This window comes from Hemitrygon akajei, chromosome 4, assembly GCF_048418815.1.
Source record: "Hemitrygon akajei chromosome 4, sHemAka1.3, whole genome shotgun sequence".
NCBI classification, from domain to species: Eukaryota; Metazoa; Chordata; class Chondrichthyes; order Myliobatiformes; family Dasyatidae; genus Hemitrygon; species Hemitrygon akajei.
Window position 1 is genome coordinate 193,111,650 of NC_133127.1, and position 16,878 is coordinate 193,128,527.

Here is a 16,878-nt window from a genome sequence, read left to right on the forward strand (position 1 = left end):
AGGCCTTTCATACTAGGAAGACTGGAGCTCTCCTCTCAAGTGAAAGAACTATTCATTCAGCAGTAAGCTGGTGAACACGCTGGACACAATGACAAAGTAAATTTATTATCAAAGTTCATTTCATTAGGTACCATCTGCACCCAATAAAGTCATTATTTGGTATACAGTAATGTGCAAGAGTCTTAGCCACATATATATAGCTAGGGTGCCTAAGACCTTGGCACAGTACTGTATATTATGTCTTTCCAGTTACCAAATAACACTTAATACCACTGAGCTAATACAAAGCTAAGTACCGTAGATTTCGCACTACAGAGCGCACCTGATTAAAAGCCACTGGCTCTAATTTTAGAAATAAAATCAATTTTGTACTTGTACAAGCCGCACCGGATTTTAGGCCGCACCGGATTTTCGGCCGCAGGTGTCCCACGTTGTAATATGAGATATTTACACAGAAAGATATTACACGTGAGGATTTTTTAACTTTTAATTAAATCCATATGGTAACATAAACAAATACATATTGCAAATGCTTTTTTTCGAACCGTGCCTGTAACGCGGCTACTTTTAAATATACGTTGCGTATACTTTTTTACTGAACAACATTCCAATATCTCCTAACGACTGGTAAAAAATATATATACTGCAGCCTACCAGGAAAAGTTATTGATCGCCTTTAACTTAAAAGCAGCGTTTTCGCTCCGCCGCTCGCCCCCCGCCTTCCCGTTTATCGCAAACCGGTATTTCCCACAAGACGCGGCGAAACCGGGTGTGACGTCATAGCATCCCGGGATGTAGTACAGAAAACAAATATAGTTAAAACACTTCTAACTTTAACTAACAAATGAATTACTAAGCGAAAATATTATAAACTAAATAACTGCCATAAAGACAGCACAATGCTTTTCTTCGAGTGTTTTCCATGTTGATGAGGGTGAGTACAAATGACTGATTTACAATAATTTAATTGTGAAAGTGCGCTTGATTTATCGTACAATTTCATTGGACCTCTGTGAACTACTCATCAATTTTATTGGTCTACTGTTACGAGGCAAAATGTTTTTGGCGGCATGAAAAAAAATCATGCATTAGCCGCACCGTAGTAAAGGCCGCAGTGTTCAAAGCTGTTCAAAATGTGGGAAAAAAGTAGCGGCTTATAATCCGACATCTACGGTACTCTTATTTCTGTTTCCCAACCGTCACTCTATTTTAACCAATGTACAATACTGTGTAAAAGTCTTAGGTGTCCTAGCTACTATAGATATGGACCTAAGACTTTTGCCAAGTACTGTATGTTCATGGTCTTCTGCTGTAGCCCATCCACTTCAGGGTTCGACATGTTGTGGGTTCAGAGATGCTCTTCTACACACCACTGTTGTAACAGGTGGTTATTTGAATTACTGTCACATTCATGTCAGCTTGAACCAGTCTGACCATTCACCTCTGACCTCTCTCATTAACAAGGTGTTTCACCCACAGAATTGCCACTCGCTGGTGTTATTTTGGATTTTGCAACATTCTTTGTAAATTGTGTGAAAATCCCAGGGAATCAGTAGTTTCTGAGATACTCAAACTACTCCTTCTGACACCAACAGCCATTTTATTTTATGGCTTACTTTTAAAGACTCGACAACTTATGTTCTCAATATTTATTACTTATTTATTATTATTCTTATCTTTTATTTTTGTATTTGCATAGTTTGTTGCCTTTTGCATATTGGTCTTTCAATACTTCTATTGTGTTTCTTTCTATTTACTGTGAATTACTACAAGGAAATTAACCTCAGGGTAGTATAAGGTGACATACATGTACTTTGAATATTGAACATTGAAGTCACTTAGATCACATTTCTTACCCATTCTACACAACTGAACCTCTTGACCATGTCTACATGCTTTCATGCATTGTGTTGCTGACACATGATTAGAAAAAGATGGGAGGGAGTGTAATGAGTGCGGAGGATATTAAAACCCTGCAGGGGGACATAGATAGGCTGAGTGATTGGGCAGACATTTGGCAGATGAAATATAATACTGACAAGTGTGAGGTCTTGCACTTTGGCAGGAAAAATAATAGAGCAAGTTATTATCTAAATGGAGAGAAACTGGAAAGTGCTTCTGTGCAAAGGGATCTGGGGGTCCTGGTGCAGGAAACACAAAAAGTTAGTATGCAAGTGCAGCAGGTGGTCAAGAAGGCCAATGGAATGCTGGCTTTTATTGCTAGGGGGATGGAGTATAAGAACAGGGAGGTCTTACTGCAGTTGTACCGGGTATTGGTGAGACCACACCTGGAGTACTGCGTGCAGTTCTGGTGTCCATATTTAAGAAAGGACATACTGGCTCTCGAGGCAGTGCAAAGAAGGTTCACTAGGTTAATTCCGGGGATGGGTGGGTTGATGTATGATGAGAGGTTGAGTAGATTGGGACTCTACTCATTGGAGTTCCGAAGAATGAGAGGCGATCTTATTGAAACATATAAGATTGTGAAGGGGCTTGATCGGGTGGATGCGGGGAGAATGTTCCCAATGATGGGTGAAACTAGGACTAGGGGGCATAATCTTAAAATAAGGGGATGCCGTTCCAGGACTGAGATGCGGAGAAATTTCTTCACTCAGAGGGTAGTGGGGCTGTGGAATTTACTGCCCCAGAGAGCTGTGGAAGCTACTACACTCAATAAATTCAAAACGGAGATAGACATTTTCCTGGTTAAAAATGGCATTAGGGGATACGGTGAGCGAGCAGGTAAGTGGACATGAGGCTAGGTTTAGATCAGCCATGTGATCTCCTGGACCAGTTTTCGTTAGCCTGGATGGGTCGGAGAGGAATTTTCCAGATTTTTTCTCCTCAATTGGCAAATCGGTTTTTTCCCCCCGGGTGATCACATGGGTTTGGGCGGGATGAATAATAAAATGGGCGGCATGGTGCCCTGTTGGTTGGCACTGTTGCCTTGTGGGATTCGGTGAAAACTAGAGTTAAGATTGGATCAGCCATGATCTTGTTGAATGGCGGAGCAGGCTTGAGGGGCCGATTGGCCTACTCCTGCTCCTATCTCTTATGTTCTTATGTAGCTGATTAGATATTTGCATTAACGAGCAGGTGTTCAGGTGTACCTAATAAAGTGGTCAGTAAGTGTATATGCTACCATATACTACCTCGAGATTCATTTTCTTGCAGGAAAATAAAGAAATACAAAAGAATTTATGAAAAATCATACATAACAAAGACTGGCAAACAATGGGCAAGAAAAGTCAAATTGTGCAAATGATATTAAATAATATCCAGAATATGAGTCCTTGAAAGTGAGTCTATAGGTTGTGGAGTCAGTTTAGTGGTGAGGTGAATGAAGTTATTTATACTGGTTCAGGATAGTAAAGGTGCTATCTGAAGTAACGATCTTCAACATAGAGGAGATGAGTTCATGTTCGAGTAATGCCTTCAGAATTTTTTTGAAAAAATAGTCCCATCGATAAGGCAGGAGCGGATTTAATGTGCAAAGGAAGGAGCCTCACTGACAGCAGTGTTGGCATGTTTACTTGGAATACAAAACACAGCTTCTGGTTAGCTTGAAACCGCAAAGATTTCTGATCCAGTTATGTAATAGCTTTGCCAAGAAGACATTCTCCTGTAAATTGTTGGTTAGGTGGAGGCCATTCTAAAGAATATATTTTACTTGGAATCCTAATTTTAGCACCCTATTTCAGAAACAGCCTTGGAAGAACAAGTAACTCTTTTATTTGTTTGTTTTTTACATATCAGCAAATTTACACTACTGAATGAAATTTCAAAGTTCAGGGTAAACTTATTATCAAAGTATACAACCTTGAGATTCTTGCAGGCAGCCACAAAGCAAAGAAAAACAAAAGAATCCACGAGAAACCTCACACAATAAAGACCGACAAACATCCACTGTGCAAAAAAAGAACAAATAGTGCAACAATTCAAAAAGTAAACAAAAATACACAACATAAACTGGAGAGTCCTTGAAAATGAGGTCAAACCACGAAGCCAGTTCAGCTGTCCAGCTTCACTCGCTTCAGTGCTGAACAGACTGGTTTGTGTTCGCTCTGTGGAATACAATGAGGCTGCTCAATCTCCACGCATTTTGGAAAATTATTTCATGATCAAACTACCGCCAGTTTCCACTTCACTAGCACGGAGGAAATATCTGTGGAAAATAAACCTTTTTGTAACAATATGAACGTTCTTAAGCCTTTCAGGACTCTGGGCATCTCCTGATGAAATCTGAACTGAATGGTCAGCTTACACAAATGTCTTTGTACACATTTTATTTATGGAATTCAACCAAAGCACTAATGTAAAGTATGAACAACAGATACAATTAGAAAGTCTACATTGATTCTTATAATGACTATAATAACTTATTCCAAAGGCAAAGTACAAATGCTGCTCATAGACATTTTTAAGTTTAGTGTTTAAGACCATAAGAGAGGAGCACCACCATTCCGTCATGACTGATTTATTATCAGTCTCAATCCCATTCTCCATCCTTCACCCCATAACATTGAATGCCATTACAAATCAAGAATTTATCAACTTTAGCTTTAAATATACCCAATGACTTGGCCTCCATGGCCATCTGTGGCAATAAATTCCAGATTCACCACCTTCTGGCTAAAGAAGGTTCTAGATTCCTCCACTACAGAAAACATCCTCTTCGTGCCCACTCTATTGAGGCCTTTCAATATTTGATAGGTTTCAATAATATTCCACACCCGCTCCCAATTCTTCCAAATTCCAGTGAGTTCAGGCCCAGAGCCATCAAATACTCCTCATACATTAATTACCGGTAACCTATCACTTCCAGGATCATTCTTGTGAACCTTCTCCATTGATTAAAGTTGACTAGTTCCTAGAAATATTTGTGCAAGTATATAAATGTACTCAGTTTGGATGAGAGAGAGGTGAAGGCTGGTGCCCACTCCTTGTGATTCCTGCCATTTTAAATTCTAATTCAAGACACAGCTGAGATTCCTCGCTAAATGCTTATTTAAATTACTCTGCAATATTGGCACAAAATGCTGCATCTATTCATGAGCCTTGACTATTTCTATAGAACATTACAGCACACTACAGGCCATTTTTCAATCATCCATGTGCTTATCTACGTGTTTCTTAAATGACCCTGATGTATCTGCCTCTACCAACACCCTGGTAGGGCATTCCACTCACCCACCACTCTTGTGGGGAAAAAATTCTACAAATAGCTTAAAATTTTGCCCCCTCGCATTAGGTTTCCCTGCATTATTTGTTAATCACTGAATGTTTCACTTGTTTAGAAAATGATGCAAATTTGCTTTGATTATATAGTACAATCTGAACAAGCAAGATGAATTTTAGAGGGTATGTGAGGCACTACAGAGGATTGAAATAAGCTGCAGAAAGTTATGAACTCAGTCAGCTCCATCATGGGTGCTAGCTTCCCCAGCATCCAGGACATCTTCAAAAGGTGATGCCTCAAAAAGGCCATATCCTTCATTAAGGACCCCCATCACCCAGGATATGCCCTCTTCTCACTGCTACCATCAGAAAGGAGGTACAGAAGTCTGAAGGCACACCCTCAAGGAATCAAGAACAGCTTCCTCCCCTCTGCCATCAGATTTCTGAATGGACATTCACTACAGTTTTTTTCTCTTTTTGCACTAATTTAATTTAACTTTTTAAATATATATATATTTGCTATAATTTAGTTTTCATTATGTATTACAATGTACTGCTGCTGCATAACAATAAATTTCATGACATATGACAGTGATATTAAACCTGATTCTGATTTGGATCAAACACAATCCTGCCAAAGGGTCTTGGCCTGAAACATTGACTGTACTTTTTTCCATAGATGCTGCCTGGCCTGAGTTTATCCAGCATTTTGTCTGTGTTCCTTGGTTAGATTTCTGAATGGTCCATGAGTACTACCTTGTTATCCCTTCTTTGTACTCTGTATTTTTTGTATCATATAGCAAATTTTATGTCTTGCAGCATAATGCTGCCACAAAGCAAAAGATTTCAGGACATGTGCATACAAGATGATAAGAGGCAAACTGTAGCAGTTACTTGAAAGCAAACTAGAACCGCTGAGAAACAGAGTATGGGAGTTGTCACTATGTGACGTGCTTCAAAATACTGAGCTTCAAGTTGAAAAAAAGTACATTTGATCCTTGATTATGAAACCAGCAAAGACAAACAATCTTATAGCGATAAAATATTAACAAAGCTAAGTAACAAAATAAGAATAGTTAGCGTTCAAATTAGCCTAATTAAGTGGAGATCACAAATACATGGTTAATAAAAATGTATCATTCCCCGGCTGCCTCTCTATCAACTAAACTAACTGACTCACACAAAGCGTGAATATGTAACTGTGGCAACACACACAAAATGCTGGTGGAACACAGCAGGCCAGGCAGCATCTATAAGGAGAAGCACTGTCGACGTCTCGGGCCGAGACCCTTCATCAGGACTAACCGAAAAGAAAGTTTCCTTTCCTTTCCTTTCAGTTAGTCCTGACGAAGGGTCTTGGCCCGAAACATTGATAGAGCTTCTCCTTGTAGATGCTGCCTGGCCAGCTGTGTTCCACCAGCATTTTGTGTGTGTTGCTTGAATTTCCAGCATCTGCAGATTTCCTCGTGTTTGAATATGTAATTATACTCACTTGCTTCTACGACTCCCCAACCCACGTCACATTTTATTGTAACCCATAAAAAAAACATGCAGCACAAAATATAATACAGAGAGAAAACAGATACATGTCTTCTACATGGAAAAACCTAGTGCAGCCATTTCCAAACTGGCAAAAACTTGCTGACATTAAAGAGGTGAAAGTGATGGAAAAAGAATGAGGTTAAGATTCTAAGTATTTAGATTGACCATACAACCAGGCAGAAATACAAATGGAATTTAACCAAAGAAATGTGAAATATTGTACATTGGTCAATAAAACGTGTATCAGAAACAAGAGTTGGTTTTATGGTTTGATGTCATATTCAGTGTTGGCAGTCTAGGAATAAACTGATTCGGTCCACTTCTTCTTTGAAAGCTATATAAATCAATAACTTTGGTATGAAGTTCCATTCCACTTGTTGCGTAATGCAAGCGGACTTTGAAATGGGCAGGGAAGTAACAGTAGACATGATGCTTTCAGTGTCTAGACATCGTGGCACAGTATTTGCCAGAACTGCTCAAATCCTGTGATATTTAGCCAGAAATGTAGTGGGCAAATCTAGAGGTCATTCCAAAAATGCAAAGAGTGGTGGTAAAAAAGACACTAGGGACATTGAGTGAGATTCTGGTCACTATGCCACTAAAAAGATGCAAATACTTTGGATGTATTACAAAGTACAGCAAGTATAAAATATCAATATTCTTGAAGTAGAGGAATTTAATTGGGCTGCATAAATTATTAAATGTAAACATGGTAAATACAATATTTTTACAAAGGCAGGAAATTAGGATGTGTGCTTGAAACTGAAGTGGGTTAGATTACAATGGGAATGATCTAAAAAAACTCACCGTTGTTGTGTTTACCTAGAAAGCTGTAGTTTTTGCAGTTGACAGACACAGTCGTGTTAGGAACATTTTGAGGTTGAGGGTTTATATAATTTATTTACTTTGTTTTTTTCTTATTGCAAGATTATTTTACTAAATATTTAGCTGATTCTGTAGCACAGACAGGGTTTCCCAAAGGCAAATGGGTAAAGAAGTTCAGACGAATGGGGGGAGGGGCGGGGAGCTCATCGAAAACTATTGAATATTGAAAAGTCTAGATACAGTGGATGTGGTGAGGATGTTTCCTGTAGTGGGGAGTCTAAGACCAGAGCACAGCCTCAGAATAGAGGGACATCCCAATAGAACAGTGATAAGGAGGAATTTCTTCAGCCAGAAGGTGGTGAATTTGTGAAATTCATTGCCACAGACAGTTGTAGAGGGTAAGGCATTAGAATACCAAGTCACTTTAAATATGCATTCAAATATGCAGACTTAAAGCACAGGTTGAATCATTCTCGATTAGTCTACACAGTCTACATGGAGGTTAGCAAAGCATTTGACAAGGTTCCTCATGAGAGACTCATCCAGAAAGTTATGAGGCATGGGATAAGTGGAACCTTGGCTGTTTGGATAAAAAAATTGGTTTAAAGGAAGAAAGCAGAGGGTAGTTGTGGAAGGAAAGTATTCTGCCTGGAGGTCGGTGACTAGTGGAGTGCCGCAGGGATCTGTCCTGGGACCCCTGCTATTTGTGATTTTTATAAATGACCTGGATGTAGAGGCGGAAGGATGGGTGAGTAAGTTTGCGGATGACACGAAGACTGGAGGAGTTGTGGATGGAGCTGTAGGTGGTCAAAGGTTACAAGAGGATATAGACAGGCTGCAGAGTTGGGCAGAAAAATGGCCGATGGAGTTCAATCCGGACAAGTGTGAGGTGATGCATTTTGGAAGGACAAACTAGAAGACTGAGTACAGGATTAATGGTCAGTTATTTAAGAGTGTGGATGAACAAAGGGACCTTGGGGTTCAAATCCATACATCCCTCAAGGTCGCTGCACAGGTTGATAGGGTAGTTAAGAAGGCCTATGGGATGCTAAGCTTCATTAACAGGGGGATTGAGTTCAAGAGTAGAGAGGTCATGTTGCAACTCTACAAATCTCTGGTGAGACCGCACTTAGAGTATTGTGTTCAATTCTGGTCACCTCATTATAGGAAGGATGTGGAAGCTATGGAGAGGGTGCAGAGGAGATTTACCAGGATGTTGCCTGGATTGGAGAACAAGTCATATGAGGCAAGGTTAGCAGAGCTGGGACTTTTCTCTTTGGAGCATAGAAGAATGAGAGGGGACTTGATAGAGGTCTACAAGATTATGAGAGGCATAGATAGGGTGGGTAGTCAGTACCTGTTTCCCAGGGCACCAGTAGCAAACACCAGAGGGCAGATATACAAAATTAAGGGAGGGAAGTTTAGGGGAGACATCAGGGGTAAGTTTTTTACACAGAGGGTTGTGAGTGCCTGGAATGACTTGCCAGGGATGGTGGTGCAGGCTAAAACATTAGGGGTATTTAAGAGCCTCTTGAACAGGCACATGGATGAAAGAAAAATGGAAGGTTATGGGGTAGTGTGGTTTAGTACTTTTTTTTAAAGGATTATATGGGTCAGCACAACATGGAGGGCTGAAGGGCCTGTACTGTGCTGTAGTGTTCTATGGTTCTAGTCAGGGCATCAAAGGTTACAGGGAAAAGGTAGGAGAATGGAGTTGAGAGGGATAATTAATCAGCCATGATGAAATGGCAGAGCAGAGTCATAGAACATAGAAAACTTACAGCACAATACAGGCCCTTGGCCCACAAAGTTGTGCTGAACATGTCCTTACCTTAGAAATTACTAGGCTTCCCAATAGCTCTCTATTTTTCTAAGCTCCATGTACCTAACTAAAAGTCTCTTAAAAGACCCTATCATATCCACCTCCACCATCATTGCCGGCAGCCCATTCCACGCATTCACCACTCTGAGTAAAAAACTTACCCCTGACATCTCCTCTATACCTACTCCCCAGCACCTTAAACCTGTGTCCTCTTGTGGCAACCATTTCTGCCCTGGGAAAAAGCCTCTGACTATCCACTCGATCAACGCCTCTCATAATCTTATACACCTCTATCAGGTCACCTTTCATCCTCCGTCGCACCAAGGAGAAAAGGCCGAGTTCACTCAAGGCATGCTCCCTAATCCAGGCAACATCCTTGTAAATCTCCTCTGCACCCTTTCTATGGCTTCCACATCCTTCCCATAGTGAGGCGACCAGAAATGAGCACAGTACTCCAAGTGGGGTCTGACCAGGGTGCTATATCTCTGCAACATTACCTCTCGGCTCCTAAATTCAATTCCACGATTGATGAAGGCCAATACACCTTATGTCTTCTTAACCACAGAGTCAACCTGCACAGCTGCTTTGAGCATCCCAAGGACTTGGACCCCAAGATCCCTCTGATCCTCCACGCTGCCAAGAGTCTTACCATTAATACTAAATTCTGCCATCATATTTAACTTACCAAAATGAACCACTTCACACATATCTGAGTTGAACTCCGCCTGCCAGTTCTCCATCCTATCAATGTTCCGCTGTAACCTCTGACAGCCCTCCACACTATCCAAAACACCTCCAACCTTTGTGTCACCAGCAAACTTACTAACCCATCCCTCCACTTCCTCATCCAGGTCATTTATAAAAATCACGAAGAGTAAGGGTCCCAGAACAGATCCCCGAGGCACCCCACTGGTGACCGATCTCCATGCAGAATAAGACCCATCTATAACCACTCTTTGCCTTCTGTGGGAAAGCCAGTTCTGGATCCACAAAGCAATGTCCCCTTGGATCCCATGCCTCGATGGGCTGAATGGCTTGATTCTGCTCCATGTCTTATAGGCCTGCTACAAAGGTATGGTTATATTGATAAGAAACAAATGGAAAAATTAAACATGAAAAAAGATCATGTCAATCTATTTTAACAGATGCATTTGTGTCATATTTAGGTAGGTCAGGAGGAGAATTCTGATTTTCCTTTTTAGTGGTATTGTAATCACTTGTGCCAGTCTGATAGGGTGTCAAATAAAGGTTTAATACAAAAGAAAGGATGCATATTTCAGCATCTCATCTCAGCACTGGAATGTCAACTGGATTACTTGCCAGAACTTGGTAGGCAACTCTAAGTGCAAGATATGAGTGAATCCATTCTATTTTAACTAAACCTACACAGAGACAGAGTTGATAAATAAACCTACAGTCATAGAGTTACACAGCACATGAACCTCCTTTGAACCCTCTCCAATGTCAGCACATCCTTTCTTAGATAAGGGGCCTGGCTTGCTACAATGACCACCCATTGATTTAGCTGATAGATTTGGGATGCTAAAAGAGATTCAGCTATCTGCACCCAGCATGAATTAAGTTGAAAGTAAACTGTCTGTGTTTTAACAAAAGGATCATTTGATAAAAGACATGCGTCTTCCAGGAGAGATTCCAGTACTTTTATAACAAATTGTGTAGCTTTAGAGACCAATTTGCATGAATTCATGCTCTCTCAAGGGCAGCATACCCAATGATACAGCATAAAGGTTAGACAATATGAAATTGCACCAGAAGTTTTAGCCCTTTACAATTTATTCCAGCTGTCAACATAGTCCCAGGTGCACTTTGATTTACACACAATTCATTGATTTTTAATATTGTTCAGCTCAACCATAACTTATTTGAGAGAGCTGCCATTAGATAACTTTTCACAAATTCATTTCAGTCAAAATGGTTTTGTTCTATGCTATAAATCAATTTAATACATTGTCTGTTTGATTACTAGCTTAAGAATTTTCCTTCTTTAGTACAATTGCTCATAATTTGCATGCACCTTTCCCCATATTATCTTTATTTATTACATATATTTATAAACATATATTAAAATGCGTCATTTGCCTCAAAGCAAATCAGCGAGGATTTGGCCGGGGCAGCCCACAACCCACTCACCCAAACCATAAGTCTTTGGAATGTGGAAGGAAAGCCATGGGGGGAACGTACAAACTCCCTGTAGACAGAGGTGAGAAGTGAACTTGGATTGTTGATCACTAGCTGCCGCTGTAAAGTGATGTGCTAACCACTACACTACAGTACAACTCTGGTTCCTAACAACTTGCTTCTTATTGTTCACGTTTCTGTGGAGCACAACATTTAACACTAGGCGGTTACTACTCAAGCTGTCAGCCTGTTCAACACTTCCACCCACTAACCCATCCCAACCAGCACCTCTCTACCACCTCAACTACATTATCATTTTCTTTCAGAGTCACTGGATGTTCACTGGATGTACAGGCACTCCTGTGCCAAGCAACACATTTTTTGACATGCAATCAATCTACGTATATAAGCTAATCTTAAGTATGTATATATAAATAATCTTGCTCTTTTCTCGCTGCTGCCATCAGGTAGAAGGTACAAGAACCACAGGACTCACACCATCAGCTTCAAGAACAGTCACTACCTCTCAACCATCAGCCTCTTGCTGATGGCGATGGGGATAACTACACTCACTTGCCCATCCATTCTGGTGTTCCTGCAACCAATGATCTCACTTTAAGGACTCCTTATCTCATGTTCTCGTTATTTATTGCCATTTATTTATATTTGCCTTTGCAGAGTTTGCTGTCTTCTGCACTCTGGTTGATCTTTCATTGATCCTGTTATAGTTACCATTCTATAGGTTTAGATAGATAGATAGATAGATAGATACTTTATTCATCCCCATGGGGAAATTCAACATTTTTTCCAATGTCCCATACACTTGTTGTAGCAAAAACTCATTACATACAATACTTAACTCAGTAATAATATGATATGCATCTAAATCACTATCTCAAAAAGCATTAATAATAGCTTTAAAAAAAAGTTCTTAAGTCCTGGCAGTTGAATTGTAAAGCCTAATGGCATTGGGGAGTATTGACCTCTTCATCCTGTCTGAGGAGCATTGCATCGACAGTAACCTGTCGCTGAAACTGCTTCTCTGTCTCTGGATGGTGCTATGTAGAGGATGTTCAGGGTTTTCCATAATTGACCGTAGCCTACTCAGCGCCCTTCGCTCAGCTACCGATGTTAAACTCTCCAGTACTTTGCCCACGACAGAGCCCGCCTTCCTTATCAGCTTATTAAGACGTGAGGCGTCCTTCTTCTTAATGCTTCCTCCCCAACACGCCACCACAAAGAAGAGGGCACTCTCAACAACTGACCTATAGAACATCTTCAGCATCTCACTGCAGACATTGAATGACGCCAACCTTCTAAGGAAGTACAGTCGACTCTGTGCCTTCCTGCACAAGGCATCTGTGTTGGCAGTCCAGTCTAGCTGAGTATGCCCACGGGGAAATGAATCACAGGGTTGTATATGGTGACATATTCGTACTTTAATAATAAATTTAATTTGAACTTTTGAACTTTATATTTATTGTTAGTTTCTCATGCTTTATTTTGTGCTGCATTGGATCTGAAGTACCTGGAGCAGCGCAGTAGCGTAGTGGTTAGCACAATGCTTTACAGTACAGACGAACCGGGTTCAATTCTCACTAATGCCGTGAGGAGTTTGTACGCTATCCCCATTACCATAAGAGTTTTCTCTGGCTGCTCCAGTTTCATGCCAAGTGTCCAGGGATTCCATCATCAGCAAGTCCAGAGTTTGAGGTCTGGTGGTCATGTGGTCGATGCCAAGGATCGAGGTCCAAGGATCGAATCGGAATTCCGGAAGTTGAGGATTGTTTGCCAGAATCCCGCCTCTGAGAATCTCTGCTAGGGTAGTCAAAGGACTAATAACTATGTGTCCATGTCTTGGGGTTAGAGGATTGTGAATCTTCACGAGCAGGAGGGAGGAACAGGGCTTGTTTTGCTGCTGTTGTTTTGTCACTTGTTGTGTTCTGTGTTGTCCTGCTGAGCGTTGTGGGCATGCTGTGTTGGCACTGGAATGTGCTGTCGACCATTCATCAATGGAATTAGGTTAGGAAACTTAATCAGAGCTTGCACTTTATTGTCTCTGCACAAGCAACAATGTAACTATGTTGACCCCGAGCCAACAACCTAGGACATGAATTCTACTGATCCCTTTGTGCCAATACTCATTCAGACAACTGAAATAAGGGATCGCCCATTGGCCAGATGATTGTTCCTTTCTTCTCAGTAACTGGCATGAGGGTTCTCACTTGCAATAGTAGGCTTCCGGAGTTGTCATGCCTTTACATTTAAGCTCCTTAAATACACTTCATTCCTGTTGGCTCAAGGTTATCTGACTCACCTATGACATCTTTCCACTGGATGTAGTGCCTTAGGTGACTGGTTCAAACCAGTCAAACCAGGTCACTTAGTCACTGGGCCAAGATAATGAGATTATTCTACAAACTTGTCATTGTACACAATACATAGCTTATTTACAGATAATATCAATTTAGCAGGTCAATAGGAGAATCTCCTTCCATCACTCATTCAATTGCTCTGATTAGATTATCCCAGAGAAAGAAACAGTTCTCAAACAGTTTACAAGATGGAGATTACAGAGCAGCTTCACAAAATGACGGCCTTCATTCCTTCAAGTACATGGCAAGAACAAAGACAATTGGTTTCTCTACTTGTTTTCTTCCATATTTTAATTCCTCCATGGAATGGAGTGTGGCAATACCTGTGGGCTGTCCCCAGCACACCTTTGGATATGTTGATTGTAAACACATTTCACTGTACGTTTCTATGTACGCATGATAAGTAGACTAATAGGTTTGAATCTTGGTTGGCTATCTATTCATATCTATGCCTCTTGGTTTTACATAGCTATGTCATGGTAACTTCTAAGCTTCCTTTGCTGCAGGGAAAACAGACTCAAGCCCTCAAATCCAGGCAACATCCTTGTGCATCTATTCTATAACCTTTTAGCTTAAGGACATCTCTCTTGTAGTGTGGCAATCAGAACTGCACACAATAAGCAATGTGGTCTAACCAATCCATCGTAGAATTGCCATCAGTCAAGTAATCCGGATGTAGATAGCATTTGGCCAAGAGTACCTTTATCACAAAGTATTAAGTGTCCCAATAAAAACTTTGCAAAGTTATCAATAATGTGTCAAGTAATTTTCATTGAAGAATATGTCACTTGATACTGTGTTATCAGATTCAGTTCTCATGCCAACTTAGTTATATTTAACAAGAATGTTTGATACCCAAGATCACACCAACAATGATATCACCGATATAAATTAGCATTTGAAAAAGGATCTGGTGCTTTCCCAGTGTATATGATGCATAAACTCTTCTTGGGCCTCCAGCTGGGTACAGATGTTAACTTTAACTGACGTTTCGATGACAAACTGTGCCATCTTCATCAGGGATGATCCAGGGACAATGGTAAAACCAAGCCATCATGATTTTACCAGGGGACAAAAGAAATGCACTGGTTCTGATGTCCATGGAGGAATACCACAGAAAAGTCCAACGGATTCTGGACAATCCCACCTATAGAGTTCTACAGTGGGTTCCCATGGACTCGACTGTGAGGATCACCTCCACTTTACTGAAGAAATCCGGACTGCCAACAGACATAATGCAAGACACTTCCACCTCAGGCGCCAGTACCACGAAGACTGTACTATTGCGAGTTTTTTTTGTTGGTGGGGAGAGGGGATCATTGTTCGCTGCTGCTTACGCACGCGGGGGGGGGGACTTTGGGTTCTCATATTTAAATGTCATTCATTCCTTGTGGCACTTCTCTTTTCTCGTGGATGTTTGTGAAGAAAAAGCATTTCAGGATGTATATTGTACACATATCTCTGACATTAAATTTGACCTTTTAACCTTTGAAGATACTAGAACTTGTCAACGAAACATCAGTTAAAATTAACACCCATACCCGGCTATAAGTCTGAGAAGAGCTTATGCGTCGAATTAGCATTTATTTAAATCTGCTTCAGGAACTCCCGCGGATACCAAAATCCGCAGATGCTCAAGTCCCTTATATAAAATGGTGTAGTATTTGCATATATAACCTATGCACATCCTCCCTTATACTTTAAATCATCTCTAGATTGCTTATAATACCTAATACAATGTAAAGCTATGTAAATACTTGTTACACTGTATTGTTTAGGGAATAATGACAAGGAAAAAAGTCTGCACATGTTCAGTAGAGATGCAACCATCGTAGCTCTTCTGGGAACGCTGATGCTGCCTCGGCATCAGCCGATGTCGATTCTCTCGTGATCTTTAAGTTCTTGAGGCTGTAGCGCTTTACATAGTTAGCCAGCCATCCCTTACTAGCCTTAAAATCCTTCCTCTCACTCACAACACAAGACGCAATGCAAACAATGCTCAAACAACGAGTGCTGGAGAGAGACTGAGGATCTGTGAAATGGTGGGAGGCTACAGCAGGGTATGCCTACACATCACATCATTTGCATGGATTCAGCGTAGTGCTCGGCGTGCGGCAAATTCAAGTTTTGCTTTTTGGAACCTACTGGAATATTTTTTTGAATATTTTCAATCCGGATGCGGAACCCACGGATACGGAGGTCCGACTGTACTGATCTTTAGCTAATGCATAGAGGCCTCAATTCACTGTGCATTGGGTAGAGTCAGAGAACAAACAAGCACAGAAACAGGCCCTTCAGCCCATCTAGTCCATGCCAAAATATTAATCTGCCTAGTCCTATCGAAATACATCTGGACCATAGACCTCTGTACACCTCCCACCCATGTACCAATCCAAATTTCTCTTAAATGTTGAAAAAGAACACAAATCCACCACTGGCAGCTCGTTCTAGACTTTCACCACCCTCAGTGAAGACCTTAACACTCATGTTCCCCTTAAAGTTCACTTTTAACCCTTAACCCACGACCCATAATTGTAGTCTCACCCAACCTCAGTGGAACTAGCCTGCTTGCAATTACCCTATCTATAACTCTCATAATTTTATATACCTCCATCAAATCTATCCTCATTCTCCAATGCTTTACAGCAGGGGTTCACAACCTGGGATCCACAGACCCTTTGGTAAATGATAAGGGTCCATGGCATAAAAAAGGTTGGAAAGCCGTGTTCTGGGGAATAATGTCCAAACCCATTCAACCTTCCTCTATAACACGGGTTCCTCAATGCCTGGCAACAGCCTTGTAAATGTTCTCTGTACTCTTTCAATCTTATTGATATCTTACCCCAGGTAGGTGACCAGAACTCCACACAATTGTTCAAATTGGGCCTCACCAACGTCTTGCACAACTTCAACATAATATCCCACCTCCTGTACTCAACACATTGATTTACGAAAGCCAATATGCTAAGTGCTTTCTTTACAACCCCATCTACTTGT

General features: G+C 40.9%; 1 protein-coding gene across 2 annotated transcripts in view; it reads right to left on the reverse strand.

The window, feature by feature from the left end:
- The window catches only part of uvrag (UV radiation resistance associated gene), a 444,611-nt gene that overhangs the window by 193,845 nt on the left and 233,888 nt on the right, over nt 1-16,878 (reverse strand). The gene's annotated exons all lie outside the window — the stretch shown is intronic.